Below are 26,058 nucleotides of genomic sequence, written 5' to 3'. Positions count from 1 at the left end.
CTTTTTCACACCAACTTAAAATAACAAACAAACAACTAACTGAATAAATAAATCATCTTTAAATTCTTCATGATTTTATCGCTAATTTCGTTTTTTGTTTATTCCAAACATATATTAGTTGGTAGTCTTATGGCTGGTCAGGAATGTTTTATTGTTGTTGTGTTGCTTAAATAAAAAATAGCAAAGCCAACAACACCATAACTTCGCAGTCGAATAATATTAGCCCTAATAATCATTTCTGTGTTACCTGCGTGCGACGTGCGCATCCTCCTCCAGCAAGGTTTACTAGCCCTAACAACAAGCTTGTGGAACAACACTATTCGTATGCGCCCATATGACAACCATATTTCTAACAACGCTGCAACATGTGACGTGGCAGCTGTGGAAAGGCTAGCAAACACGATCGTTAAGCATGGCTCGTTGGTCTAGGGGTATGATTCTCGCTTTGGGTGCGAGAGGTCCCGGGTTCAAATCCCGGACGAGCCCTGCTTTTACTGAGAAAGGTCTGACCATCAGTGAATGTAGGGCCCGTCCAGCAATGCAGGAGCAGAGAGAGACTTACAGGTGAACTACCTGAGTGATAGGCACCGCGCTGTCCTCTCCTGTAGGTAATTTCAAACCCTGTACGACTCACCTGCTGAATTAACCATCAACGCCAATCATGATCTGAATCAGCTTAGAGGAGGAAAATGACCAAACCTACAAAAAGGCCTCAGAAGAAGTTTCAGCTACAGCAGTGAATGTTTCCTAATGACTACAGATGTAGTTATTCATGGAACCCTGAACGATGTGCCAGCATTACCAGCATGTCCGCTCCGTCCCACCAGTATGACCAGCTTAATGAAACGATATGTCAGTAGTGAGAGTTGATGATTAGTAGAGAGTGAAAGAAGTTTAGAGCTGCTAGGTTGTTGTTTTAGTACATTAAGAAATGTTGTGATCTAACGGACTCTGTCTAACAGTCACTGATAGATGGTGCTACAACTAGACTCCATGTGGAGGAGGCCTCTAACTGCTAAGACGTGACAATCCTGAAAAACTATGAACGGTTACTCTGTGTCTGGCTCGTTGGTCTAGGGGTATGATTCTCGCTTAGGGTGCGAGAGGTCCCGGGTTCAAATCCCGGACGAGCCCTGCTCTTTTGTGTGCAGACTGAAACCGTAGAGCAGTGAGAAACTGGGATCAACTAACAGTTCATCTCTTGAAGGAAGTTTATTAATGACCTGCTATACCCCACCAGAACTTCCACTCAGCTAAATCCTTATTATTATCATCTTAGCAATATGCTACCCAAAGGGACTGAGTAGGAATAAATTATAATAATCATTCTTCTTCTTCGTATTATTATTATTATTATTATTATTATTATTATTCTCATTATACATCTTCTTATTTTTTAGCATAGGCCATAGCTAAAGCTTTTGAAAAAGTTCTGGAAAATACATGATTTGAGCTTGCTCGTCTGGCTCGTTGGTCTAGGGGTATGATTCTCGCTTCGGGTGCGAGAGGTCCCGGGTTCAAATCCCGGACGAGCCCGGCTTTTAAGGTTATCATAGATGGACTATCAATCAACACTGTTCACTGACTGGAACCATACAGTAAAACTGTGCTCTCGAGGTTCTTCTGCATATCCACTGCTCTTTAGTGTGTCCCTCTGGAAGCTGCGTGTGAACACCTTACTTAGTTTTAGTGGAGGATGCCGTATTGACCCGGCTTCAGTCATAGATAGCTAGCATCTAAGGAGAACATTAAGAAAACAACTTTAATATGAAGTCTGTTTAATTTTTCAAATATTTTAAGTTCAGTAAAAAACATCAATATTGTAATGACAAAGGGTCTGGAATGTGGCTTCCACTCCACCTGAATCCGTGTTTTAGAGATTGTGCACTTCCAGTAGTCACTGATAGATGGCGCTCAGGCTACAAAAACACTTTTCCCCCAACCTCTGGCTCGTTGGTCTAGGGGTATGATTCTCGCTTAGGGTGCGAGAGGACCCGGGTTCAAATCCCGGACGAGCCCTGCTCGTTTTTTTGCCGGACACGATGGCGACATTAACGGTCGTCTGGTACGTGCCAAAATCTCAATATATAACTATTACATGAACACAAACACACAAATAAAAAAAAAAAAACAACAACAGAAAAATAGCTACCTAATTTAGTCTCTCCTCAACTTCAATACACTCAACGTAAAAATGAGGCCAAGAAACAGACGAGCGAGCAGGTCACGATCAGGGCTGCACTCCTGCTGCAGTGGGGACCTGTGTGTCCAGGGCGCTGGGGGAGGTGACGACCGGAGAAGCAGCCAGGTGGACGCAATGCCTCCTAGACGAGAACGACTTGTTAGAAATCAGAAAAGACTCGGCTTGGTATGTTTATCAGATTAGATTAATAGTTCAGTAAATGTAATATATATTTAAACATCAGTCAAGTACACTCTATATTGACTAAAATAATGGGACACTACTCATTTAATGTTTTCTTCTGAAATCAAGGGTATTAAAAAGAGTTGATTCTGATTTTGTTGGAGTAGCTGTTTCTACTGTCCAGAGAAGAAGGTTTTCTACTAGATTTGGAGCATTACCAAGCCCGGAGTGGTTCATCGGGAGATTCGGGAGGATTCCAGATGGGCTGGTTCATGTCATATATTCATACACTTTATAAGTAAAGTTTTGCATATGACACTTTAGTTTTTTGGATGTCAATGTCAGGGACCTTTATTTATTTATACAAAATGCATTTATTTAATGTTTAATGTTTATCTAAATGTTATTTTTGTTATTATACAAACGGTAGTCCCGACCTTACAATCTGGTTAGTTGAGAAGCGCTCTTACCGTGCTGATATTTATGATAATAGCACAGCTTTTTCACACCAACTTAAAATAACAAACAAACAACTAACTGAATAAATAAATCATCTTTAAATTCTTCATGATTTTATCGCTAATTTCGTTTTTTGTTTATTCCAAACATATATTAGTTGGTAGTCTTATGGCTGGTCAGGAATGTTTTATTGTTGTTGTGTTGCTTAAATAAAAAATAGCAAAGCCAACAACACCATAACTTCGCAGTCGAATAATATTAGCCCTAATAATCATTTCTGTGTTACCTGCGTGCGACGTGCGCATCCTCCTCCAGCAAGGTTTACTAGCCCTAACAACAAGCTTGTGGAACAACACTATTCGTATGCGCCCATATGACAACCATATTTCTAACAACGCTGCAACATGTGACGTGGCAGCTGTGGAAAGGCTAGCAAACACGATCGTTAAGCATGGCTCGTTGGTCTAGGGGTATGATTCTCGCTTTGGGTGCGAGAGGTCCCGGGTTCAAATCCCGGACGAGCCCTGCTTTTACTGAGAAAGGTCTGACCATCAGTGAATGTAGGGCCCGTCCAGCAATGCAGGAGCAGAGAGAGACTTACAGGTGAACTACCTGAGTGATAGGCACCGCGCTGTCCTCTCCTGTAGGTAATTTCAAACCCTGTACGACTCACCTGCTGAATTAACCATCAACGCCAATCATGATCTGAATCAGCTTAGAGGAGGAAAATGACCAAACCTACAAAAAGGCCTCAGAAGAAGTTTCAGCTACAGCAGTGAATGTTTCCTAATGACTACAGATGTAGTTATTCATGGAACCCTGAACGATGTGCCAGCATTACCAGCATGTCCGCTCCGTCCCACCAGTATGACCAGCTTAATGAAACGATATGTCAGTAGTGAGAGTTGATGATTAGTAGAGAGTGAAAGAAGTTTAGAGCTGCTAGGTTGTTGTTTTAGTACATTAAGAAATGTTGTGATCTAACGGACTCTGTCTAACAGTCACTGATAGATGGTGCTACAACTAGACTCCATGTGGAGGAGGCCTCTAACTGCTAAGACGTGACAATCCTGAAAAACTATGAACGGTTACTCTGTGTCTGGCTCGTTGGTCTAGGGGTATGATTCTCGCTTAGGGTGCGAGAGGTCCCGGGTTCAAATCCCGGACGAGCCCTGCTCTTTTGTGTGCAGACTGAAACCGTAGAGCAGTGAGAAACTGGGATCAACTAACAGTTCATCTCTTGAAGGAAGTTTATTAATGACCTGCTATACCCCACCAGAACTTCCACTCAGCTAAATCTTTATTATTATCATCTTAGCAATATGCTACCCAAAGGGACTGAGTGGGAATAAATTATAATAATCATTCTTCTTCTTCGTATTATTATTATTATTATTATTATTATTATTATTATTCTCATTATACATCTTCTTATTTTTTAGCATAGGCCATAGCTAAAGCTTTTGAAAAAGTTCTGGAAAATACACGATTTGAGCTTGCTCGTCTGGCTCGTTGGTCTAGGGGTATGATTCTCGCTTCGGGTGCGAGAGGTCCCGGGTTCAAATCCCGGACGAGCCCGGCTTTTAAGGTTATCATAGATGGACTATCAATCAACACTGTTCACTGACTGGAACCATACAGTAAAACTGTGCTCTCGAGGTTCTTCTGCATATCCACTGCTCTTTAGTGTGTCCCTCTGGAAGCTGCGTGTGAACACCTTACTTAGTTTTAGTGGAGGATGCCGTATTGACCCGGCTTCAGTCATAGATAGCTAGCATCTAAGTAGAACATTAAGAAAACAACTTTAATATGAAGTCTGTTTAATTTTTCAAATATTTTAAGTTCAGTAAAAAACATCAATATTGTAATGACAAAGGGTCTGGAATGTGGCTTCCACTCCACCTGAATCCGTGTTTTAGAGATTGTGCACTTCCAGTAGTCACTGATAGATGGCGCTCAGGCTACAAAAACACTTTTCCCCCAACCTCTGGCTCGTTGGTCTAGGGGTATGATTCTCGCTTAGGGTGCGAGAGGACCCGGGTTCAAATCCCGGACGAGCCCTGCTCGTTTTTTTGCCGGACACGATGGCGACATTAACGGTCGTCTGGTACGTGCCAAAATCTCAATATATAACTATTACATGAACACAAACACACAAATAAAAAAAAAAAAACAACAACAGAAAAATAGCTACCTAATTTAGTCTCTCCTCAACTTCAATACACTCAACGTAAAAATGAGGCCAAGAAACAGACGAGCGAGCAGGTCACGATCAGGGCTGCACTCCTGCTGCAGTGGGGACCTGTGTGTCCAGGGCGCTGGGGGAGGTGACGACCGGAGAAGCAGCCAGGTGGACGCAATGCCTCCTAGACGAGAACGACTTGTTAGAAATCAGAAAAGACTCGGCTTGGTATGTTTATCAGATTAGATTAATAGTTCAGTAAATGTAATATATATTTAAACATCAGTCAAGTACACTCTATATTGACTAAAATAATGGGACACTACTCATTTAATGTTTTCTTCTGAAATCAAGGGTATTAAAAAGAGTTGATTCTGATTTTGTTGGAGTAGCTGTCTCTACTGTCCAGAGAAGAAGGTTTTCTACTAGATTTGGAGCATTACCAAGCCCGGAGTGGTTCATCGGGAGATTCGGGAGGATTCCAGATGGGCTGGTTCATGTCATATATTCATACACTTTATAAGTAAAGTTTTGCATATGACACTTTAGTTTTTTGGATGTCAATGTCAGGGACCTTTATTTATTTATACAAAATGCATTTATTTAATGTTTAATGTTTATCTAAATGTTATTTTTGTTATTATACAAACGGTAGTCCCGACCTTACAATCTGGTTAGTTGAGAAGCGCTCTTACCGTGCTGATATTTATGATAATAGCACAGCTTTTTCACACCAACTTAAAATAACAAACAAACAACTAACTGAATAAATAAATCATCTTTAAATTCTTCATGATTTTATCGCTAATTTCGTTTTTTGTTTATTCCAAACATATATTAGTTGGTAGTCTTATGGCTGGTCAGGAATGTTTTATTGTTGTTGTGTTGCTTAAATAAAAAATAGCAAAGCCAACAACACCATAACTTCGCAGTCGAATAATATTAGCCCTAATAATCATTTCTGTGTTACCTGCGTGCGACGTGCGCATCCTCCTCCAGCAAGGTTTACTAGCCCTAACAACAAGCTTGTGGAACAACACTATTCGTATGCGCCCATATGACAACCGTATTTCTAACAACGCTGCAACATGTGACGTGGCAGCTGTGGAAAGGCTAGCAAACACGTTCGTTAAGCGTGGCTCGTTGGTCTAGGGGTATGATTCTCGCTTTGGGTGCGAGAGGTCCCGGGTTCAAATCCCGGGCGAGCCCTGCTTTTACTGAGAAAGGTCTGACCATCAGTGAATGTAGGGCCCGTCCAGCAATGCAGGAGCAGAGAGAGACTTACAGGTGAACTACCTGAGTGAAAGGCACCGCGCTGTCCTCTCCTGTAGGTAATTTCAAACCCTGTACGACTCACCTGCTGAATTAACCATCAACGCCAATCATGATCTGAATCAGCTTAGAGGAGAAAAAATGACCAAACCAACAAAAAGGCCTCAGAAGAAGTTTCAGCTACAGCAGTGAATGTTTCCTAATGACTACAGATGTAGTTATTCATGGAACCCTGAACGATGTGCCAGCATTACCAGCATGTCCGCTCCGTCCCACCAGTATGACCAGCTTAATGAAACGATATGTCAGTAGTGAGAGTTGATGATTAGTAGAGAGTGAAAGAAGTTTAGAGCTGCTAGGTTGTTGTTTTAGTACATTAAGAAATGTTGTGATCTAACGGACTCTGTCTAACAGTCACTGATAGATGGTGCTACAACTAGACTCCATGTGGAGGAGGCCTCTAACTGCTAAGACGTGGCAATCCTGAAAAACTATGAACGGTTACTCTGTGTCTGGCTCGTTGGTCTAGGGGTATGATTCTCGCTTAGGGTGCGAGAGGTCCCGGGTTCAAATCCCGGACGAGCCCTGCTCTTTTGTGTGCAGACTGAAACCGTAGAGCAGTGAGAAACTGGGATCAACTAACAGTTCATCTCTTGAAGGAAGTTTATTAATGACCTGCTATACCCCATCAGAACTTCCACTCAGCTAAATCCTTATTATTATCATCTTAGCAATATGCTACCCAAAGGGACTGAGTAGGAATATGTTATAATAATCATTCTTCTTCTTCGTATTATTATTATTATTATTATTATTATTATTATTCTCATTATATATCTTCTTATTTTTAGCATAGGCCATAGCTAAAGCTTTTAAAAAAGTTCTGGAAAATACACGATTTGAGCTTGCCCGTCTGGCTCGTTGGTCTAGGGGTATCATTCTCGCTTCGGGTGCGAGAGGTCCCGGGTTCAAATCCCGGACGATCCCGGTTTTTAAGGTTATCATAGATGGACTATCAATCAACACTGTTCACTGACTGGAACCATACAGTAAAACTGTGCTCTCGAGGTTCTTCTGCATATCCACTGCTCTTTAGTGTGTCCCTCTGGAAGCTGCGTGTGAACACCTTACTTAGTTTTAGTGGAGGATGCCGTATTGACCCGGCTTCAGTCATAGATAGCTAGCATCTAAGGAGAACATTAAGAAAACAACTTTAATATGAAGTCTGTTTAATTTTTCAAATATTTTAAGTTCAGTAAAAAACATCAATATTGTAATGACAAAGGGTCTGGAATGTGGCTTCCACTCCACCTGAATCCGTGTTTTAGAGATTGTGCACTTCCAGTAGTCACTGATAGATGGCGCTCAGGCTACAAAAACACTTTTCCCCCAACCTCTGGCTCGTTGGTCTAGGGGTATGATTCTCGCTTAGGGTGCGAGAGGTCCCGGGTTCAAATCCCGGACGAGCCCTGCTCGTTTTTTTGCCGGACACGATGGCGACATTAACGGTCGTCTGGTACGTGCCAAAATCTCAATATATAACTATTACATGAACACAAACACACAAATAAAAAAAAAAAACAACAACAGAAAAATAGCTACCTAATTTAGTCTCTCCTCAACTTCAATACACTCAACGTAAAAATGAGGCCAAGAAACAGACGAGCGAGCAGGTCACGATCAGGGCTGCACTCCTGCTGCAGTGGGGACCTGTGTGTCCAGGGCGCTGGGGGAGGTGACGACCGGAGAAGCAGCCAGGTGGACGCAATGCCTCCTAGACGAGAACGACTTGTTAGAAATCAGAAAAGACTCGGCTTGGTATGTTTATCAGATTAGATTAATAGTTCAGTAAATGTAATATATATTTAAACATCAGTCAAGTACACTCTATATTGACTAAAATAATGGGACACTACTCATTTAATGTTTTCTTCTGAAATCAAGGGTATTAAAAAGAGTTGATTCTGATTTTGTTGGAGTAGCTGTTTCTACTGTCCAGAGAAGAAGGTTTTCTACTAGATTTGGAGCATTACCAAGCCCGGAGTGGTTCATCGGGAGATTCGGGAGGATTCCAGATGGGCTGGTTCATGTCATATATTCATACACTTTATAAGTAAAGTTTTGCATATGACACTTTAGTTTTTTGGATGTCAATGTCAGGGACCTTTATTTATTTATACAAAATGCATTTATTTAATGTTTAATGTTTATCTAAATGTTATTTTTGTTATTATACAAACGGTAGTCCCGACCTTACAATCTGGTTAGTTGAGAAGCGCTCTTACCGTGCTGATATTTATGATAATAGCACAGCTTTTTCACACCAACTTAAAATAACAAACAAACAACTAACTGAATAAATAAATCATCTTTAAATTCTTCATGATTTTATCGCTAATTTCGTTTTTTGTTTATTCCAAACATATATTAGTTGGTAGTCTTATGGCTGGTCAGGAATGTTTTATTGTTGTTGTGTTGCTTAAATAAAAAATAGCAAAGCCAACAACACCATAACTTCGCAGTCGAATAATATTAGCCCTAATAATCATTTCTGTGTTACCTGCGTGCGACGTGCGCATCCTCCTCCAGCAAGGTTTACTAGCCCTAACAACAAGCTTGTGGAACAACACTATTCGTATGCGCCCATATGACAACCGTATTTCTAACAACGCTGCAACATGTGACGTGGCAGCTGTGGAAAGGCTAGCAAACACGTTCGTTAAGCGTGGCTCGTTGGTCTAGGGGTATGATTCTCGCTTTGGGTGCGAGAGGTCCCGGGTTCAAATCCCGGGCGAGCCCTGCTTTTACTGAGAAAGGTCTGACCATCAGTGAATGTAGGGCAATGCAATGTCCAGCAATGCAGGAGCAGAGAGAGACTTACAGGTGAACTACCTGAGTGAAAGGCACCGCGCTGTCCTCTCCTGTAGGTAATTTCAAACCCTGTACGACTCACCTGCTGAATTAACCATCAACGCCAATCATGATCTGAATCAGCTTAGAGGAGAAAAAATGACCAAACCAACAAAAAGGCCTCAGAAGAAGTTTCAGCTACAGCAGTGAATGTTTCCTAATGACTACAGATGTAGTTATTCATGGAACCCTGAACGATGTGCCAGCATTACCAGCATGTCCGCTCCGTCCCACCAGTATGACCAGCTTAATGAAACGATATGTCAGTAGTGAGAGTTGATGATTAGTAGAGAGTGAAAGAAGTTTAGAGCTGCTAGGTTGTTGTTTTAGTACATTAAGAAATGTTGTGATCTAACGGACTCTGTCTAACAGTCACTGATAGATGGTGCTACAACTAGACTCCATGTGGAGGAGGCCTCTAACTGCTAAGACGTGGCAATCCTGAAAAACTATGAACGGTTACTCTGTGTCTGGCTCGTTGGTCTAGGGGTATGATTCTCGCTTAGGGTGCGAGAGGTCCCGGGTTCAAATCCCGGACGAGCCCTGCTCTTTTGTGTGCAGACTGAAACCGTAGAGCAGTGAGAAACTGGGATCAACTAACAGTTCATCTCTTGAAGGAAGTTTATTAATGACCTGCTATACCCCATCAGAACTTCCACTCAGCTAAATCCTTATTATTATCATCTTAGCAATATGCTACCCAAAGGGACTGAGTAGGAATATGTTATAATAATCATTCTTCTTCTTCGTATTATTATTATTATTATTATTATTATTATTATTATTCTCATTATATATCTTCTTATTTTTAGCATAGGCCATAGCTAAAGCTTTTAAAAAAGTTCTGGAAAATACACGATTTGAGCTTGCCCGTCTGGCTCGTTGGTCTAGGGGTATCATTCTCGCTTCGGGTGCGAGAGGTCCCGGGTTCAAATCCCGGACGAGCCCGGTTTTTAAGGTTATCATAGATGGACTATCAATCAACACTGTTCACTGACTGGAACCATACAGTAAAACTGTGCTCTCGAGGTTCTTCTGCATATCCACTGCTCTTTAGTGTGTCCCTCTGGAAGCTGCGTGTGAACACCTTACTTAGTTTTAGTGGAGGATGCCGTATTGACCCGGCTTCAGTCATAGATAGCTAGCATCTAAGGAGAACATTAAGAAAACAACTTTAATATGAAGTCTGTTTAATTTTTCAAATATTTTAAGTTCAGTAAAAAACATCAATATTGTAATGACAAAGGGTCTGGAATGTGGCTTCCACTCCACCTGAATCCGTGTTTTAGAGATTGTGCACTTCCAGTAGTCACTGATAGATGGCGCTCAGGCTACAAAAACACTTTTCCCCCAACCTCTGGCTCGTTGGTCTAGGGGTATGATTCTCGCTTAGGGTGCGAGAGGTCCCGGGTTCAAATCCCGGACGAGCCCTGCTCGTTTTTTTGCCGGACACGATGGCGACATTAACGGTCGTCTGGTACGTGCCAAAATCTCAATATATAACTATTACATGAACACAAACACACAAATAAAAAAAAAAACAACAACAGAAAAATAGCTACCTAATTTAGTCTCTCCTCAACTTCAATACACTCAACGTAAAAATGAGGCCAAGAAACAGACGAGCGAGCAGGTCACGATCAGGGCTGCACTCCTGCTGCAGTGGGGACCTGTGTGTCCAGGGCGCTGGGGGAGGTGACGACCGGAGAAGCAGCCGGGTGGACGCAATGCCTCCTAGACGAGAACGACTTGTTAGAAATCAGAAAAGACTCGGCTTGGTATGTTTATCAGATTAGATTAATAGTTCAGTAAATGTAATATATATTTAAACATCAGTCAAGTACACTCTATATTGACTAAAATAATGGGACACTACTCATTTAATGTTTTCTTCTGAAATCAAGGGTATTAAAAAGAGTTGATTCTGATTTTGTTGGAGTAGCTGTCTCTACTGTCCAGAGAAGAAGGTTTTCTACTAGATTTGGAGCATTACCAAGCCCGGAGTGGTTCATCGGGAGATTCGGGAGGATTCCAGATGGGCTGGTTCATGTCATATATTCATACACTTTATAAGTAAAGTTTTGCATATGACACTTTAGTTTTTTGGATGTCAATGTCAGGGACCTTTATTTATTTATACAAAATGCATTTATTTAATGTTTAATGTTTATCTAAATGTTATTTTTGTTATTATACAAACGGTAGTCCCGACCTTACAATCTGGTTGGTTGAGAAGCGCTCTTACCTTGCTGATATTTGTGATAATAGCACAGCTTTTTCACACCAACTTAAAATAACAAACAAACAACTAACTGAATAAATAAATCATCTTTAAATTCTTCATGATTTTATCGCTAATTTCGTTTTTTGTTTATTCCAAACATATATTAGTTGGTAGTCTTATGGCTGGTCAGGAATGTTTTATTGTTGTTGTGTTGCTTAAATAAAAAATAGCAAAGCCAACAACACCATAACTTCGCAGTCGAATAATATTAGCCCTAATAATCATTTCTGTGTTACCTGCGTGCGACGTGCGCATCCTCCTCCAGCAAGGTTTACTAGCCCTAACAACAAGCTTGTGGAACAACACTATTCGTATGCGCCCATATGACAACCATATTTCTAACAACGCTGCAACATGTGACGTGGCAGCTGTGGAAAGGCTAGCAAACACGATCGTTAAGCATGGCTCGTTGGTCTAGGGGTATGATTCTCGCTTTGGGTGCGAGAGGTCCCGGGTTCAAATCCCGGACGAGCCCTGCTTTTACTGAGAAAGGTCTGACCATCAGTGAATGTAGGGCCCGTCCAGCAATGCAGGAGCAGAGAGAGACTTACAGGTGAACTACCTGAGTGATAGGCACCGCGCTGTCCTCTCCTGTAGGTAATTTCAAACCCTGTACGACTCACCTGCTGAATTAACCATCAACGCCAATCATGATCTGAATCAGCTTAGAGGAGGAAAATGACCAAACCTACAAAAAGGCCTCAGAAGAAGTTTCAGCTACAGCAGTGAATGTTTCCTAATGACTACAGATGTAGTTATTCATGGAACCCTGAACGATGTGCCAGCATTACCAGCATGTCCGCTCCGTCCCACCAGTATGACCAGCTTAATGAAACGATATGTCAGTAGTGAGAGTTGATGATTAGTAGAGAGTGAAAGAAGTTTAGAGCTGCTAGGTTGTTGTTTTAGTACATTAAGAAATGTTGTGATCTAACGGACTCTGTCTAACAGTCACTGATAGATGGTGCTACAACTAGACTCCATGTGGAGGAGGCCTCTAACTGCTAAGACGTGACAATCCTGAAAAACTATGAACGGTTACTCTGTGTCTGGCTCGTTGGTCTAGGGGTATGATTCTCGCTTAGGGTGCGAGAGGTCCCGGGTTCAAATCCCGGACGAGCCCTGCTCTTTTGTGTGCAGACTGAAACCGTAGAGCAGTGAGAAACTGGGATCAACTAACAGTTCATCTCTTGAAGGAAGTTTATTAATGACCTGCTATACCCCACCAGAACTTCCACTCAGCTAAATCCTTATTATTATCATCTTAGCAATATGCTACCCAAAGGGACTGAGTGGGAATAAATTATAATAATCATTCTTCTTCTTCGTATTATTATTATTATTATTATTATTATTATTATTATTATTATTCTCATTATACATCTTCTTATTTTTTAGCATAGGCCATAGCTAAAGCTTTTGAAAAAGTTCTGGAAAATACACGATTTGAGCTTGCTCGTCTGACTCGTTGGTCTAGGGGTATGATTCTCGCTTCGGGTGCGAGAGGTCCCGGGTTCAAATCCCGGACGAGCCCGGCTTTTAAGGTTATCATATATGGACTATCAATCAACACTGTTCACTGACTGGAACCATACAGTAAAACTGTGCTCTCGAGGTTCTTCTGCATATCCACTGCTCTTTAGTGTGTCCCTCTGGAAGCTGCGTGTGAACACCTTACTTAGTTTTAGTGGAGGATGCCGTATTGACCCGGCTTCAGTCATAGATAGCTAGCATCTAAGGAGAACATTAAGAAAACAACTTTAATATGAAGTCTGTTTAATTTTTCAAATATTTTAAGTTCAGTAAAAAACATCAATATTGTAATGACAAAGGGTCTGGAATGTGGCTTCCACTCCACCTGAATCCGTGTTTTAGAGATTGTGCACTTCCAGTAGTCACTGATAGATGGCGCTCAGGCTACAAAAACACTTTTCCCCCAACCTCTGGCTCGTTGGTCTAGGGGTATGATTCTCGCTTAGGGTGCGAGAGGACCCGGGTTCAAATCCCGGACGAGCCCTGCTCGTTTTTTTGCCGGACACGATGGCGACATTAACGGTCGTCTGGTACGTGCCAAAATCTCAATATATAACTATTACATGAACACAAACACACAAATAAAAAAAAAAAAACAACAACAGAAAAATAGCTACCTAATTTAGTCTCTCCTCAACTTCAATACACTCAACGTAAAAATGAGGCCAAGAAACAGACGAGCGAGCAGGTCACGATCAGGGCTGCACTCCTGCTGCAGTGGGGACCTGTGTGTCCAGGGCGCTGGGGGAGGTGACGACCGGAGAAGCAGCCAGGTGGACGCAATGCCTCCTAGACGAGAACGACTTGTTAGAAATCAGAAAAGACTCGGCTTGGTATGTTTATCAGATTAGATTAATAGTTCAGTAAATGTAATATATATTTAAACATCAGTCAAGTACACTCTATATTGACTAAAATAATGGGACACTACTCATTTAATGTTTTCTTCTGAAATCAAGGGTATTAAAAAGAGTTGATTCTGATTTTGTTGGAGTAGCTGTTTCTACTGTCCAGAGAAGAAGGTTTTCTACTAGATTTGGAGCATTACCAAGCCCGGAGTGGTTCATCGGGAGATTCGGGAGGATTCCAGATGGGCTGGTTCATGTCATATATTCATACACTTTATAAGTAAAGTTTTGCATATGACACTTTAGTTTTTTGGATGTCAATGTCAGGGACCTTTATTTATTTATACAAAATGCATTTATTTAATGTTTAATGTTTATCTAAATGTTATTTTTGTTATTATACAAACGGTAGTCCCGACCTTACAATCTGGTTAGTTGAGAAGCGCTCTTACCGTGCTGATATTTATGATAATAGCACAGCTTTTTCACACCAACTTAAAATAACAAACAAACAACTAACTGAATAAATAAATCATCTTTAAATTCTTCATGATTTTATCGCTAATTTCGTTTTTTGTTTATTCCAAACATATATTAGTTGGTAGTCTTATGGCTGGTCAGGAATGTTTTATTGTTGTTGTGTTGCTTAAATAAAAAATAGCAAAGCCAACAACACCATAACTTCGCAGTCGAATAATATTAGCCCTAATAATCATTTCTGTGTTACCTGCGTGCGACGTGCGCATCCTCCTCCAGCAAGGTTTACTAGCCCTAACAACAAGCTTGTGGAACAACACTATTCGTATGCGCCCATATGACAACCATATTTCTAACAACGCTGCAACATGTGACGTGGCAGCTGTGGAAAGGCTAGCAAACACGATCGTTAAGCATGGCTCGTTGGTCTAGGGGTATGATTCTCGCTTTGGGTGCGAGAGGTCCCGGGTTCAAATCCCGGACGAGCCCTGCTTTTACTGAGAAAGGTCTGACCATCAGTGAATGTAGGGCCCGTCCAGCAATGCAGGAGCAGAGAGAGACTTACAGGTGAACTACCTGAGTGATAGGCACCGCGCTGTCCTCTCCTGTAGGTAATTTCAAACCCTGTACGACTCACCTGCTGAATTAACCATCAACGCCAATCATGATCTGAATCAGCTTAGAGGAGGAAAATGACCAAACCTACAAAAAGGCCTCAGAAGAAGTTTCAGCTACAGCAGTGAATGTTTCCTAATGACTACAGATGTAGTTATTCATGGAACCCTGAACGATGTGCCAGCATTACCAGCATGTCCGCTCCGTCCCACCAGTATGACCAGCTTAATGAAACGATATGTCAGTAGTGAGAGTTGATGATTAGTAGAGAGTGAAAGAAGTTTAGAGCTGCTAGGTTGTTGTTTTAGTACATTAAGAAATGTTGTGATCTAACGGACTCTGTCTAACAGTCACTGATAGATGGTGCTACAACTAGACTCCATGTGGAGGAGGCCTCTAACTGCTAAGACGTGACAATCCTGAAAAACTATGAACGGTTACTCTGTGTCTGGCTCGTTGGTCTAGGGGTATGATTCTCGCTTAGGGTGCGAGAGGTCCCGGGTTCAAATCCCGGACGAGCCCTGCTCTTTTGTGTGCAGACTGAAACCGTAGAGCAGTGAGAAACTGGGATCAACTAACAGTTCATCTCTTGAAGGAAGTTTATTAATGACCTGCTATACCCCACCAGAACTTCCACTCAGCTAAATCCTTATTATTATCATCTTAGCAATATGCTACCCAAAGGGACTGAGTAGGAATAAATTATAATAATCATTCTTCTTCTTCGTATTATTATTATTATTATTATTATTATTATTATTATTCTCATTATACATCTTCTTATTTTTTAGCATAGGCCATAGCTAAAGCTTTTGAAAAAGTTCTGGAAAATACACGATTTGAGCTTGCCCGTCTGGCTCGTTGGTCTAGGGGTATGATTCTCGCTTCGGGTGCGAGAGGTCCCGGGTTCAAATCCCGGACGAGCCCGGCTTTTAAGGTTATCATAGATGGACTATCAATCAACACTGTTCACTGACTGGAACCATACAGTAAAACTGTGCTCTCGAGGTTCTTCTGCATATCCACTGCTCTTTAGTATGTCCCTCTGGAAGCTGCGTGTGAACACCTTACTTAGTTTTAGTGGAGGATGCCGTATTGACCCGGCTTCAGTCATAGATAGCTAGCATCTAAGGAGAACATTAAGAAAACAACTTTAATATGAAGTCTGTTTAATTTTTCAAATATTTTAAGTTCAGTAAAAAACATCAATATTGTAATGACAAAGGGTCTGGAATGTGGCTTCCACTCCACCTGAATCCGTGTTTTAGAGATTGTGCACTTCCAGTAGTCACTGATAGATGGCGCTCAGGCTACAAAAACACTTTTCCCCCAACCTCTGGCTCGTTGGTCTAGGGGTATGATTCTCGCTTAGGGTGCGAGAGGTCCCGGGTTCAAATCCCGGACGAGCCCTGCTCGTTTTTTTGCCGGACACGATGGCGACATTAACGGTCGTCTGGTACGTGCCAAAATCTCAATATATAACTATTACATGAACACAAACACACAAATAAAAAAAAAAAAACAACAACAGAAAAATAGCTACCTAATTTAGTCTCTCCTCAACTTCAATACACTCAATGTAAAAATGAGGCCAAGAAACAGACGAGCGAGCAGGTCACGATCAGGGCTGCACTCCTGCTGCAGTGGGGACCTGTGTGTCCAGGGCGCTGGGGGAGGTGACGACCGGAGAAGCAGCCAGGTGGACGCAATGCCTCCTAGACGAGAACGACTTGTTAGAAATCAGAAAAGACTCGGCTTGGTATGTTTATCAGATTAGATTAATAGTTCAGTAAATGTAATATATATTTAAACATCAGTCAAGTACACTCTATATTGACTAAAATAATGGGACACTACTCATTTAATGTTTTCTTCTGAAATCAAGGGTATTAAAAAGAGTTGATTCTGATTTTGTTGGAGTAGCTGTCTCTACTGTCCAGAGAAGAAGGTTTTCTACTAGATTTGGAGCATTACCAAGCCCGGAGTGGTTCATCGGGAGATTCGGGAGGATTCCAGACGGGCTGGTTCATGTCATATATTCATACACTTTATAAGTAAAGTTTTGCATATGACACTTTAGTTTTTTGGATGTCAATGTCAGGGACCTTTATTTATTTATACAAAATGCATTTATTTAATGTTTAATGTTTATCTAAATGTTATTTTTTTTATTATACAAACGGTAGTCCCGACCTTACAATCTGGTTGGTTGAGAAGCGCTCTTACCGTGCTGATATTTATGATAATAGCACAGCTTTTTCACACCAACTTAAAATAACAAACAAACAACTAACTGAATAAATAAATCATCTTTAAATTCTTCATGATTTTATCGCTAATTTCGTTTTTTGTTTATTCCAAACATATATTAGTTGGTAGTCTTATGGCTGGTCAGGAATGTTTTATTGTTGTTGTGTTGCTTAAGTAAAAAATAGCAAAGCCAACAACACCATAACTTCGCAGTCGAATAATATTAGCCCTAATAATCATTTCTGTGTTACCTGCGTGCGACGTGCGCATCCTCCTCCAGCAAGGTTTACTAGCCCTAAAAACAAGCTTGTGGAACAACACTATTCGTATGCGCCCATATGACAACCGTATTTCTAACAACGCTGCAACATGTGACGTGGCAGCTGTGGAAAGGCTAGCAAACACGTTCGTTAAGCGTGGCTCGTTGGTCTAGGGGTATGATTCTCGCTTTGGGTGCGAGAGGTCCCGGGTTCAAATCCCGGGCGAGCCCTGCTTTTACTGAGAAAGGTCTGACCATCAGTGAATGTAGGGCCCGTCCAGCAATGCAGGAGCAGAGAGAGACTTACAGGTGAACTACCTGAGTGATAGGCACCGCGCTGTCCTCTCCTGTAGGTAATTTCAAACCCTGTACGACTCACCTGCTGAATTAACCATCAACGCCAATCATGATCTGAATCAGCTTAGAGGAGAAAAAATGACCAAACCAACAAAAAGGCCTCAGAAGAAGTTTCAGCTACAGCAGTGAATGTTTCCTAATGACTACAGATGTAGTTATTCATGGAACCCTGAACGATGTGCCAGCATTACCAGCATGTCCGCTCCGTCCCACCAGTATGACCAGCTTAATGAAACGATATGTCAGTAGTGAGAGTTGATGATTAGTAGAGAGTGAAAGAAGTTTAGAGCTGCTAGGTTGTTGTTTTAGTACATTAAGAAATGTTGTGATCTAACGGACTCTGTCTAACAGTCACTGATAGATGGTGCTACAACTAGACTCCATGTGGAGGAGGCCTCTAACTGCTAAGACGTGGCAATCCTGAAAAACTATGAACGGTTACTCTGTGTCTGGCTCGTTGGTCTAGGGGTATGATTCTCGCTTAGGGTGCGAGAGGTCCCGGGTTCAAATCCCGGACGAGCCCTGCTCTTTTGTGTGCAGACTGAAACCGTAGAGCAGTGAGAAACTGGGATCAACTAACAGTTCATCTCTTGAAGGAAGTTTATTAATGACCTGCTATACCCCATCAGAACTTCCACTCAGCTAAATCCTTATTATTATCATCTTAGCAATATGCTACCCAAAGGGACTGAGTAGGAATATGTTATAATAATCATTCTTCTTCTTCGTATTATTATTATTATTATTATTATTATTATTATTATTCTCATTATACATCTTCTTATTTTTTAGCATAGGCCATAGCTAAAGCTTTTGAAAAAGTTCTGGAAAATACACGATTTGAGCTTGCTCGTCTGGCTCGTTGGTCTAGGGGTATGATTCTCGCTTCGGGTGCGAGAGGTCCCGGGTTCAAATCCCGGACGAGCCCGGCTTTTAAGGTTATCATAGATGGACTATCAATCAACACTGTTCACTGACTGGAACCATACAGTAAAACTGTGCTCTCGAGGTTCTTCTGCATATCCACTGCTCTTTAGTGTGTCCCTCTGGAAGCTGCGTGTGAACACCTTACTTAGTTTTAGTGGAGGATGCCGTATTGACCCGGCTTCAGTCATAGATAGCTAGCATCTAAGGAGAACATTAAGAAAACAACTTTAATATGAAGTCTGTTTAATTTTTCAAATATTTTAAGTTCAGTAAAAAACATCAATATTGTAATGACAAAGGGTCTGGAATGTGGCTTCCACTCCACCTGAATCCGTTTTTTAGAGATTGTGCACTTCCAGTAGTCACTGATAGATGGCGCTCAGGCTACAAAAACACTTTTCCCCCAACCTCTGGCTCGTTGGTCTAGGGGTATGATTCTCGCTTAGGGTGCGAGAGGACCCGGGTTCAAATCCCGGACGAGCCCTGCTCGTTTTTTTGCCGGACACGATGGCGACATTAACGGTCGTCTGGTACGTGCCAAAATCTCAATATATAACTATTACATGAACACAAACACACAAATAAAAAAAAAAAACAACAACAGAAAAATAGCTACCTAATTTAGTCTCTCCTAAACTTCAATACACTCAACGTAAAAATGAGGCCAAGAAACAGACGAGCGAGCAGGTCACGATCAGGGCTGCACTCCTGCTGCAGTGGGGACCTGTGTGTCCAGGGCGCTGGGGGAGGTGACGACCGGAGAAGCAGCCAGGTGGACGCAATGCCTCCTAGACGAGAACGACTTGTTAGAAATCAGAAAAGACTCGGCTTGGTATGTTTATCAGATTAGATTAATAGTTCAGTAAATGTAATATATATTTAAACATCAGTCAAGTACACTCTATATTGACTAAAATAATGGGACACTACTCATTTAATGTTTTCTTCTGAAATCAAGGGTATTAAAAAGAGTTGATTCTGATTTTGTTGGAGTAGCTGTTTCTACTGTCCAGAGAAGAAGGTTTTCTACTAGATTTGGAGCATTACCAAGCCCGGAGTGGTTCATCGGGAGATTCGGGAGGATTCCAGATGGGCTGGTTCATGTCATATATTCATACACTTTATAAGTAAAGTTTTGCATATGACACTTTAGTTTTTTGGATGTCAATGTCAGGGACCTTTATTTATTTATACAAAATGCATTTATTTAATGTTTAATGTTTATCTAAATGTTATTTTTGTTATTATACAAACGGTAGTCCCGACCTTACAATCTGGTTAGTTGAGAAGCGCTCTTACCGTGCTGATATTTATGATAATAGCACAGCTTTTTCACACCAACTTAAAATAACAAACAAACAACTAACTGAATAAATAAATCATCTTTAAATTCTTCATGATTTTATCGCTAATTTCGTTTTTTGTTTATTCCAAACATATATTAGTTGGTAGTCTTATGGCTGGTCAGGAATGTTTTATTGTTGTTGTGTTGCTTAAATAAAAAATAGCAAAGCCAACAACACCATAACTTCGCAGTCGAATAATATTAGCCCTAATAATCATTTCTGTGTTACCTGCGTGCGACGTGCGCATCCTCCTCCAGCAAGGTTTACTAGCCCTAACAACAAGCTTGTGGAACAACACTATTCGTATGCGCCCATATGACAACCGTATTTCTAACAACGCTGCAACATGTGACGTGGCAGCTGTGGAAAGGCTAGCAAACACGTTCGTTAAGCGTGGCTCGTTGGTCTAGGGGTATGATTCTCGCTTTGGGTGCGAGAGGTCCCGGGTTCAAATCCCGGGCGAGCCCTGCTTTTACTGAGAAAGGTCTGACCATCAGTGAATGTAGGGCCCGTCCAGCAATGCAGGAGCAGAGAGAGACTTACAGGTGAACTACCTGAGTGAAAGGCACCGCGCTGTCCTCTCCTGTAGGTAATTTCAAACCCTGTACGACTCACCTGCTGAATTAACCATCAACGCCAATCATGATCTGAATCAGCTTAGAGGAGAAAAAATGACCAAACCAACAAAAAGGCCTCAGAAGAAGTTTCAGCTACAGCAGTGAATGTTTCCTAACGACTACAGATGTAGTTATTCATGGAACCCTGAACGATGTGCCAGCATTACCAGCATGTCCGCTCCGTCCCACCAGTATGACCAGCTTAATGAAACGATATGTCAGTAGTGAGAGTTGATGATTAGTAGAGAGTGAAAGAAGTTTAGAGCTGCTAGGTTGTTGTTTTAGTACATTAAGAAATGTTGTGATCTAACGGACTCTGTCTAACAGTCACTGATAGATGGTGCTACAACTAGACTCCATGTGGAGGAGGCCTCTAACTGCTAAGACGTGGCAATCCTGAAAAACTATGAACGGTTACTCTGTGTCTGGCTCGTTGGTCTAGGGGTATGATTCTCGCTTAGGGTGCGAGAGGTCCCGGGTTCAAATCCCGGACGAGCCCTGCTCTTTTGTGTGCAGACTGAAACCGTAGAGCAGTGAGAAACTGGGATCAACTAACAGTTCATCTCTTGAAGGAAGTTTATTAATGACCTGCTATACCCCATCAGAACTTCCACTCAGCTAAATCCTTATTATTATCATCTTTGCAATATGCTACCCAAAGGGACTGAGTAGGAATATGTTATAATAATCATTCTTCTTCTTCGTATTATTATTATTATTATTATTATTATTATTATTATTATTATTCTCATTATATATCTTCTTATTTTTAGCATAGGCCATAGCTAAAGCTTTTAAAAAAGTTCTGGAAAATACACGATTTGAGCTTGCCCGTCTGGCTCGTTGGTCTAGGGGTATCATTCTCGCTTCGGGTGCGAGAGGTCCCGGGTTCAAATCCCGGACGAGCCCGGTTTTTAAGGTTATCATAGATGGACTATCAATCAACACTGTTCACTGACTGGAACCATACAGTAAAACTGTGCTCTCGAGGTTCTTCTGCATATCCACTGCTCTTTAGTGTGTCCCTCTGGAAGCTGCGTGTGAACACCTTACTTAGTTTTAGTGGAGGATGCCGTATTGACCCGGCTTCAGTCATAGATAGCTAGCATCTAAGGAGAACATTAAGAAAACAACTTTAATATGAAGTCTGTTTAATTTTTCAAATATTTTAAGTTCAGTAAAAAACATCAATATTGTAATGACAAAGGGTCTGGAATGTGGCTTCCACTCCACCTGAATCCGTGTTTTAGAGATTGTGCACTTCCAGTAGTCACTGATAGATGGCGCTCAGGCTACAAAAACACTTTTCCCCCAACCTCTGGCTCGTTGGTCTAGGGGTATGATTCTCGCTTAGGGTGCGAGAGGTCCCGGGTTCAAATCCCGGACGAGCCCTGCTCGTTTTTTTGCCGGACACGATGGCGACATTAACGGTCGTCTGGTACGTGCCAAAATCTCAATATATAACTATTACATGAACACAAACACACAAATAAAAAAAAAAACAACAACAGAAAAATAGCTACCTAATTTAGTCTCTCCTCAACTTCAATACACTCAACGTAAAAATGAGGCCAAGAAACAGACGAGCGAGCAGGTCACGATCAGGGCTGCACTCCTGCTGCAGTGGGGACCTGTGTGTCCAGGGCGCTGGGGGAGGTGACGACCGGAGAAGCAGCCAGGTCTAACAGTCACTGATAGATGGTGCTACAACTAGACTCCATGTGGAGGAGGCCTCTAACTGCTAAGACGTGGCAATCCTGAAAAACTATGAACGGTTACTCTGTGTCTGGCTCGTTGGTCTAGGGGTATGATTCTCGCTTAGGGTGCGAGAGGTCCCGGGTTCAAATCCCGGACGAGCCCTGCTCTTTTGTGTGCAGACTGAAACCGTAGAGCAGTGAGAAACTGGGATCAACTAACAGTTCATCTCTTGAAGGAAGTTTATTAATGACCTGCTATACCCCATCAGAACTTCCACTCAGCTAAATCCTTATTATTATCATCTTAGCAATATGCTACCAAAAGGGACTGAGTAGGAATATGTTATAATAATCATTCTTCTTCTTCGTATTATTATTATTATTATTATTATTATTATTATTATTATTATTCTCATTATATATCTTCTTATTTTTAGCATAGGCCATAGCTAAAGCTTTTAAAAAAGTTCTGGAAAATACACGATTTGAGCTTGCCCGTCTGGCTCGTTGGTCTAGGGGTATCATTCTCGCTTCGGGTGCGAGAGGTCCCGGGTTCAAATCCCGGACGAGCCCGGTTTTTAAGGTTATCATAGATGGACTATCAATCAACACTGTTCACTGACTGGAACCATACAGTAAAACTGTGCTCTCGAGGTTCTTCTGCATATCCACTGCTCTTTAGTGTGTCCCTCTGGAAGCTGCGTGTGAACACCTTACTTAGTTTTAGTGGAGGATGCCGTATTGACCCGGCTTCAGTCATAGATAGCTAGCATCTAAGGAGAACATTAAGAAAACAACTTTAATATGAAGTCTGTTTAATTTTTCAAATATTTTAAGTTCAGTAAAAAACATCAATATTGTAATGACAAAGGGTCTGGAATGTGGCTTCCACTCCACCTGAATCCGTGTTTTAGAGATTGTGCACTTCCAGTAGTCACTGATAGATGGCGCTCAGGCTACAAAAACACTTTTCCCCCAACCTCTGGCTCGTTGGTCTAGGGGTATGATTCTCGCTTAGGGTGCGAGAGGTCCCGGGTTCAAATCCCGGACGAGCCCTGCTCGTTTTTTTGCCGGACACGATGGCGACATTAACGGTCGTCTGGTACGTGCCAAAATCTCAATATATAACTATTACATGAACGCAAACACACAAATAAAAAAAAAAACAACAACAGAAAAATAGCTACCTAATTTAGTCTCTCCTCAACTTCAATACACTCAACGTAAAAATGAGGCCAAGAAACAGACGAGCGAGCAGGTCACGATCAGGGCTGCACTCCTGCTGCAGTGGGGACCTGTGTGTCCAGGGCGCTGGGGGAGGTGACGACCGGAGAAGCAGCCAGGTGGACGCAATGCCTCCTAGACGAGAACGACTTGTTAGAAATCAGAAAAGACTCGGCTTGGTATGTTTATCAGATTAGATTAATAGTTCAGTAAATGTAATATATATTTAAACATCAGTCAAGTACACTCTATATTGACTAAAATAATGGGACACTACTCATTTAATGTTTTCTTCTGAAATCAAGGGTATTAAAAAGAGTTGATTCTGATTTTGTTGGAGTAGCTGTCTCTACTGTCCAGAGAAGAAGGTTTTCTACTAGATTTGGAGCATTACCAAGCCCGGAGTGGTTCATCGGGAGATTCGGGAGGATTCCAGATGGGCTGGTTCATGTCATATATTCATACACTTTATAAGTAAAGTTTTGCATATGACACTTTAGTTTTTTGGATGTCAATGTCAGGGACCTTTATTTATTTATACAAAATGCATTTATTTAATGTTTAATGTTTATCTAAATGTTATTTTTGTTATTATACAAACGGTAGTCCCGACCTTACAATCTGGTTGGTTGAGAAGCGCTCTTACCTTGCTGATATTTGTGATAATAGCACAGCTTTTTCACACCAACTTAAAATAACAAACAAACAACTAACTGAATAAATAAATCATCTTTAAATTCTTCATGATTTTATCGCTAATTTCGTTTTTTGTTTATTCCAAACATATATTAGTTGGTAGTCTTATGGCTGGTCAGGAATGTTTTATTGTTGTTGTGTTGCTTAAATAAAAAATAGCAAAGCCAACAACACCATAACTTCGCAGTCGAATAATATTAGCCCTAATAATCATTTCTGTGTTACCTGCGTGCGACGTGCGCATCCTCCTCCAGCAAGGTTTACTAGCCCTAACAACAAGCTTGTGGAACAACACTATTCGTATGCGCCCATATGACAACCATATTTCTAACAACGCTGCAACATGTGACGTGGCAGCTGTGGAAAGGCTAGCAAACACGATCGTTAAGCATGGCTCGTTGGTCTAGGGGTATGATTCTCGCTTTGGGTGCGAGAGGTCCCGGGTTCAAATCCCGGACGAGCCCTGCTTTTTCTGAGAAAGGTCTGACCATCAGTGAATGTAGGGCCCGTCCAGCAATGCAGGAGCAGAGAGAGACTTACAGGTGAACTACCTGAGTGATAGGCACCGCGCTGTCCTCTCCTGTAGGTAATTTCAAACCCTGTACGACTCACCTGCTGAATTAACCATCAACGCCAATCATGATCTGAATCAGCTTAGAGGAGGAAAATGACCAAACCTACAAAAAGGCCTCAGAAGAAGTTTCAGCTACAGCAGTGAATGTTTCCTAATGACTACAGATGTAGTTATTCATGGAACCCTGAACGATGTGCCAGCATTACCAGCATGTCCGCTCCGTCCCACCAGTATGACCAGCTTAATGAAACGATATGTCAGTAGTGAGAGTTGATGATTAGTAGAGAGTGAAAGAAGTTTAGAGCTGCTAGGTTGTTGTTTTAGTACATTAAGAAATGTTGTGATCTAACGGACTCTGTCTAACAGTCACTGATAGATGGTGCTACAACTAGACTCCATGTGGAGGAGGCCTCTAACTGCTAAGACGTGACAATCCTGAAAAACTATGAACGGTTACTCTGTGTCTGGCTCGTTGGTCTAGGGGTATGATTCTCGCTTAGGGTGCGAGAGGTCCCGGGTTCAAATCCCGGACGAGCCCTGCTCTTTTGTGTGCAGACTGAAACCGTAGAGCAGTGAGAAACTGGGATCAACTAACAGTTCATCTCTTGAAGGAAGTTTATTAATGACCTGCTATACCCCACCAGAACTTCCACTCAGCTAAATCCTTATTATTATCATCTTAGCAATATGCTACCCAAAGGGACTGAGTAGGAATAAATTATAATAATCATTCTTCTTCTTCGTATTATTATTATTATTATTATTATTATTATTATTATTATTCTCATTATACATCTTCTTATTTTTTAGCATAGGCCATAGCTAAAGCTTTTGAAAAAGTTCTGGAAAATACACGATTTGAGCTTGCCCGTCTGGCTCGTTGGTCTAGGGGTATGATTCTCGCTTCGGGTGCGAGAGGTCCCGGGTTCAAATCCCGGACGAGCCAGGCTTTTAAGGTTATCATAGATGGACTATCAATCAACACTGTTCACTGACTGGAACCATACAGTAAAACTGTGCTCTCGAGGTTCTTCTGCATATCCACTGCTCTTTAGTATGTCCCTCTGGAAGCTGCGTGTGAACACCTTACTTAGTTTTAGTGGAGGATGCCGTATTGACCCGGCTTCAGTCATAGATAGCTAGCATCTAAGGAGAACATTAAGAAA

General features: G+C 41.6%; 37 non-coding genes across 37 annotated transcripts; all 37 read left to right on the top strand.

Moving 5' to 3' along the window:
- The first annotated feature begins 414 nt into the window (after positions 1–414).
- On the top strand, positions 415–486 carry trnap-ugg (transfer RNA proline (anticodon UGG)). Its single transcript has one exon. It is a non-coding gene; the product is annotated as a tRNA-Pro (tRNA).
- Positions 487–1,062: 576 nt separating this feature from the next.
- trnap-agg (transfer RNA proline (anticodon AGG)) lies at positions 1,063–1,134 on the top strand. The gene has a single exon. It is a non-coding gene; the product is annotated as a tRNA-Pro (tRNA).
- Positions 1,135–1,464: 330 nt separating this feature from the next.
- trnap-cgg (transfer RNA proline (anticodon CGG)) lies at positions 1,465–1,536 on the top strand. The gene has a single exon. It is a non-coding gene; the product is annotated as a tRNA-Pro (tRNA).
- A 411-nt stretch (positions 1,537–1,947) lies between these two features.
- On the top strand, positions 1,948–2,019 carry trnap-agg (transfer RNA proline (anticodon AGG)). The gene has a single exon. It is a non-coding gene; the product is annotated as a tRNA-Pro (tRNA).
- Positions 2,020–3,277: 1,258 nt separating this feature from the next.
- trnap-ugg (transfer RNA proline (anticodon UGG)) lies at positions 3,278–3,349 on the top strand. The gene has a single exon. It is a non-coding gene; the product is annotated as a tRNA-Pro (tRNA).
- A 576-nt stretch (positions 3,350–3,925) lies between these two features.
- trnap-agg (transfer RNA proline (anticodon AGG)) lies at positions 3,926–3,997 on the top strand. The gene has a single exon. It is a non-coding gene; the product is annotated as a tRNA-Pro (tRNA).
- A 333-nt stretch (positions 3,998–4,330) lies between these two features.
- Positions 4,331–4,402, top strand: trnap-cgg (transfer RNA proline (anticodon CGG)). Its single transcript has one exon. It is a non-coding gene; the product is annotated as a tRNA-Pro (tRNA).
- Positions 4,403–4,813: 411 nt separating this feature from the next.
- Positions 4,814–4,885, top strand: trnap-agg (transfer RNA proline (anticodon AGG)). The gene has a single exon. It is a non-coding gene; the product is annotated as a tRNA-Pro (tRNA).
- Positions 4,886–6,143: 1,258 nt separating this feature from the next.
- trnap-ugg (transfer RNA proline (anticodon UGG)) lies at positions 6,144–6,215 on the top strand. Its single transcript has one exon. It is a non-coding gene; the product is annotated as a tRNA-Pro (tRNA).
- Positions 6,216–6,792: 577 nt separating this feature from the next.
- Positions 6,793–6,864, top strand: trnap-agg (transfer RNA proline (anticodon AGG)). The gene has a single exon. It is a non-coding gene; the product is annotated as a tRNA-Pro (tRNA).
- Positions 6,865–7,676: 812 nt separating this feature from the next.
- trnap-agg (transfer RNA proline (anticodon AGG)) lies at positions 7,677–7,748 on the top strand. The gene has a single exon. It is a non-coding gene; the product is annotated as a tRNA-Pro (tRNA).
- Positions 7,749–9,005: 1,257 nt separating this feature from the next.
- Positions 9,006–9,077, top strand: trnap-ugg (transfer RNA proline (anticodon UGG)). Its single transcript has one exon. It is a non-coding gene; the product is annotated as a tRNA-Pro (tRNA).
- A 583-nt stretch (positions 9,078–9,660) lies between these two features.
- On the top strand, positions 9,661–9,732 carry trnap-agg (transfer RNA proline (anticodon AGG)). The gene has a single exon. It is a non-coding gene; the product is annotated as a tRNA-Pro (tRNA).
- A 332-nt stretch (positions 9,733–10,064) lies between these two features.
- On the top strand, positions 10,065–10,136 carry trnap-cgg (transfer RNA proline (anticodon CGG)). Its single transcript has one exon. It is a non-coding gene; the product is annotated as a tRNA-Pro (tRNA).
- Positions 10,137–10,547: 411 nt separating this feature from the next.
- trnap-agg (transfer RNA proline (anticodon AGG)) lies at positions 10,548–10,619 on the top strand. The gene has a single exon. It is a non-coding gene; the product is annotated as a tRNA-Pro (tRNA).
- A 1,256-nt stretch (positions 10,620–11,875) lies between these two features.
- On the top strand, positions 11,876–11,947 carry trnap-ugg (transfer RNA proline (anticodon UGG)). Its single transcript has one exon. It is a non-coding gene; the product is annotated as a tRNA-Pro (tRNA).
- Positions 11,948–12,523: 576 nt separating this feature from the next.
- Positions 12,524–12,595, top strand: trnap-agg (transfer RNA proline (anticodon AGG)). Its single transcript has one exon. It is a non-coding gene; the product is annotated as a tRNA-Pro (tRNA).
- Positions 12,596–12,934: 339 nt separating this feature from the next.
- Positions 12,935–13,007, top strand: trnap-cgg (transfer RNA proline (anticodon CGG)). The gene has a single exon. It is a non-coding gene; the product is annotated as a tRNA-Pro (tRNA).
- A 410-nt stretch (positions 13,008–13,417) lies between these two features.
- On the top strand, positions 13,418–13,489 carry trnap-agg (transfer RNA proline (anticodon AGG)). The gene has a single exon. It is a non-coding gene; the product is annotated as a tRNA-Pro (tRNA).
- Positions 13,490–14,747: 1,258 nt separating this feature from the next.
- Positions 14,748–14,819, top strand: trnap-ugg (transfer RNA proline (anticodon UGG)). The gene has a single exon. It is a non-coding gene; the product is annotated as a tRNA-Pro (tRNA).
- A 576-nt stretch (positions 14,820–15,395) lies between these two features.
- On the top strand, positions 15,396–15,467 carry trnap-agg (transfer RNA proline (anticodon AGG)). The gene has a single exon. It is a non-coding gene; the product is annotated as a tRNA-Pro (tRNA).
- Positions 15,468–15,800: 333 nt separating this feature from the next.
- trnap-cgg (transfer RNA proline (anticodon CGG)) lies at positions 15,801–15,872 on the top strand. Its single transcript has one exon. It is a non-coding gene; the product is annotated as a tRNA-Pro (tRNA).
- A 411-nt stretch (positions 15,873–16,283) lies between these two features.
- Positions 16,284–16,355, top strand: trnap-agg (transfer RNA proline (anticodon AGG)). Its single transcript has one exon. It is a non-coding gene; the product is annotated as a tRNA-Pro (tRNA).
- A 1,258-nt stretch (positions 16,356–17,613) lies between these two features.
- trnap-ugg (transfer RNA proline (anticodon UGG)) lies at positions 17,614–17,685 on the top strand. The gene has a single exon. It is a non-coding gene; the product is annotated as a tRNA-Pro (tRNA).
- A 577-nt stretch (positions 17,686–18,262) lies between these two features.
- trnap-agg (transfer RNA proline (anticodon AGG)) lies at positions 18,263–18,334 on the top strand. Its single transcript has one exon. It is a non-coding gene; the product is annotated as a tRNA-Pro (tRNA).
- A 333-nt stretch (positions 18,335–18,667) lies between these two features.
- Positions 18,668–18,739, top strand: trnap-cgg (transfer RNA proline (anticodon CGG)). Its single transcript has one exon. It is a non-coding gene; the product is annotated as a tRNA-Pro (tRNA).
- A 411-nt stretch (positions 18,740–19,150) lies between these two features.
- Positions 19,151–19,222, top strand: trnap-agg (transfer RNA proline (anticodon AGG)). The gene has a single exon. It is a non-coding gene; the product is annotated as a tRNA-Pro (tRNA).
- Positions 19,223–20,479: 1,257 nt separating this feature from the next.
- trnap-ugg (transfer RNA proline (anticodon UGG)) lies at positions 20,480–20,551 on the top strand. Its single transcript has one exon. It is a non-coding gene; the product is annotated as a tRNA-Pro (tRNA).
- A 577-nt stretch (positions 20,552–21,128) lies between these two features.
- trnap-agg (transfer RNA proline (anticodon AGG)) lies at positions 21,129–21,200 on the top strand. Its single transcript has one exon. It is a non-coding gene; the product is annotated as a tRNA-Pro (tRNA).
- Positions 21,201–21,538: 338 nt separating this feature from the next.
- trnap-cgg (transfer RNA proline (anticodon CGG)) lies at positions 21,539–21,610 on the top strand. Its single transcript has one exon. It is a non-coding gene; the product is annotated as a tRNA-Pro (tRNA).
- A 411-nt stretch (positions 21,611–22,021) lies between these two features.
- trnap-agg (transfer RNA proline (anticodon AGG)) lies at positions 22,022–22,093 on the top strand. The gene has a single exon. It is a non-coding gene; the product is annotated as a tRNA-Pro (tRNA).
- Positions 22,094–22,489: 396 nt separating this feature from the next.
- Positions 22,490–22,561, top strand: trnap-agg (transfer RNA proline (anticodon AGG)). The gene has a single exon. It is a non-coding gene; the product is annotated as a tRNA-Pro (tRNA).
- A 338-nt stretch (positions 22,562–22,899) lies between these two features.
- trnap-cgg (transfer RNA proline (anticodon CGG)) lies at positions 22,900–22,971 on the top strand. Its single transcript has one exon. It is a non-coding gene; the product is annotated as a tRNA-Pro (tRNA).
- Positions 22,972–23,382: 411 nt separating this feature from the next.
- Positions 23,383–23,454, top strand: trnap-agg (transfer RNA proline (anticodon AGG)). Its single transcript has one exon. It is a non-coding gene; the product is annotated as a tRNA-Pro (tRNA).
- A 1,256-nt stretch (positions 23,455–24,710) lies between these two features.
- trnap-ugg (transfer RNA proline (anticodon UGG)) lies at positions 24,711–24,782 on the top strand. The gene has a single exon. It is a non-coding gene; the product is annotated as a tRNA-Pro (tRNA).
- A 576-nt stretch (positions 24,783–25,358) lies between these two features.
- Positions 25,359–25,430, top strand: trnap-agg (transfer RNA proline (anticodon AGG)). The gene has a single exon. It is a non-coding gene; the product is annotated as a tRNA-Pro (tRNA).
- Positions 25,431–25,766: 336 nt separating this feature from the next.
- On the top strand, positions 25,767–25,838 carry trnap-cgg (transfer RNA proline (anticodon CGG)). The gene has a single exon. It is a non-coding gene; the product is annotated as a tRNA-Pro (tRNA).
- Positions 25,839–26,058: the final 220 nt, after the last annotated feature.

The sequence above is a fragment of the Salminus brasiliensis genome, chromosome 3 (assembly GCF_030463535.1).
Source record: "Salminus brasiliensis chromosome 3, fSalBra1.hap2, whole genome shotgun sequence".
NCBI lineage: Eukaryota > Metazoa > Chordata > Actinopteri > Characiformes > Bryconidae > Salminus > Salminus brasiliensis.
Note: the sequence above shows the minus strand (reverse complement) of the source record. Positions and strands in the feature narration are given on the sequence as shown.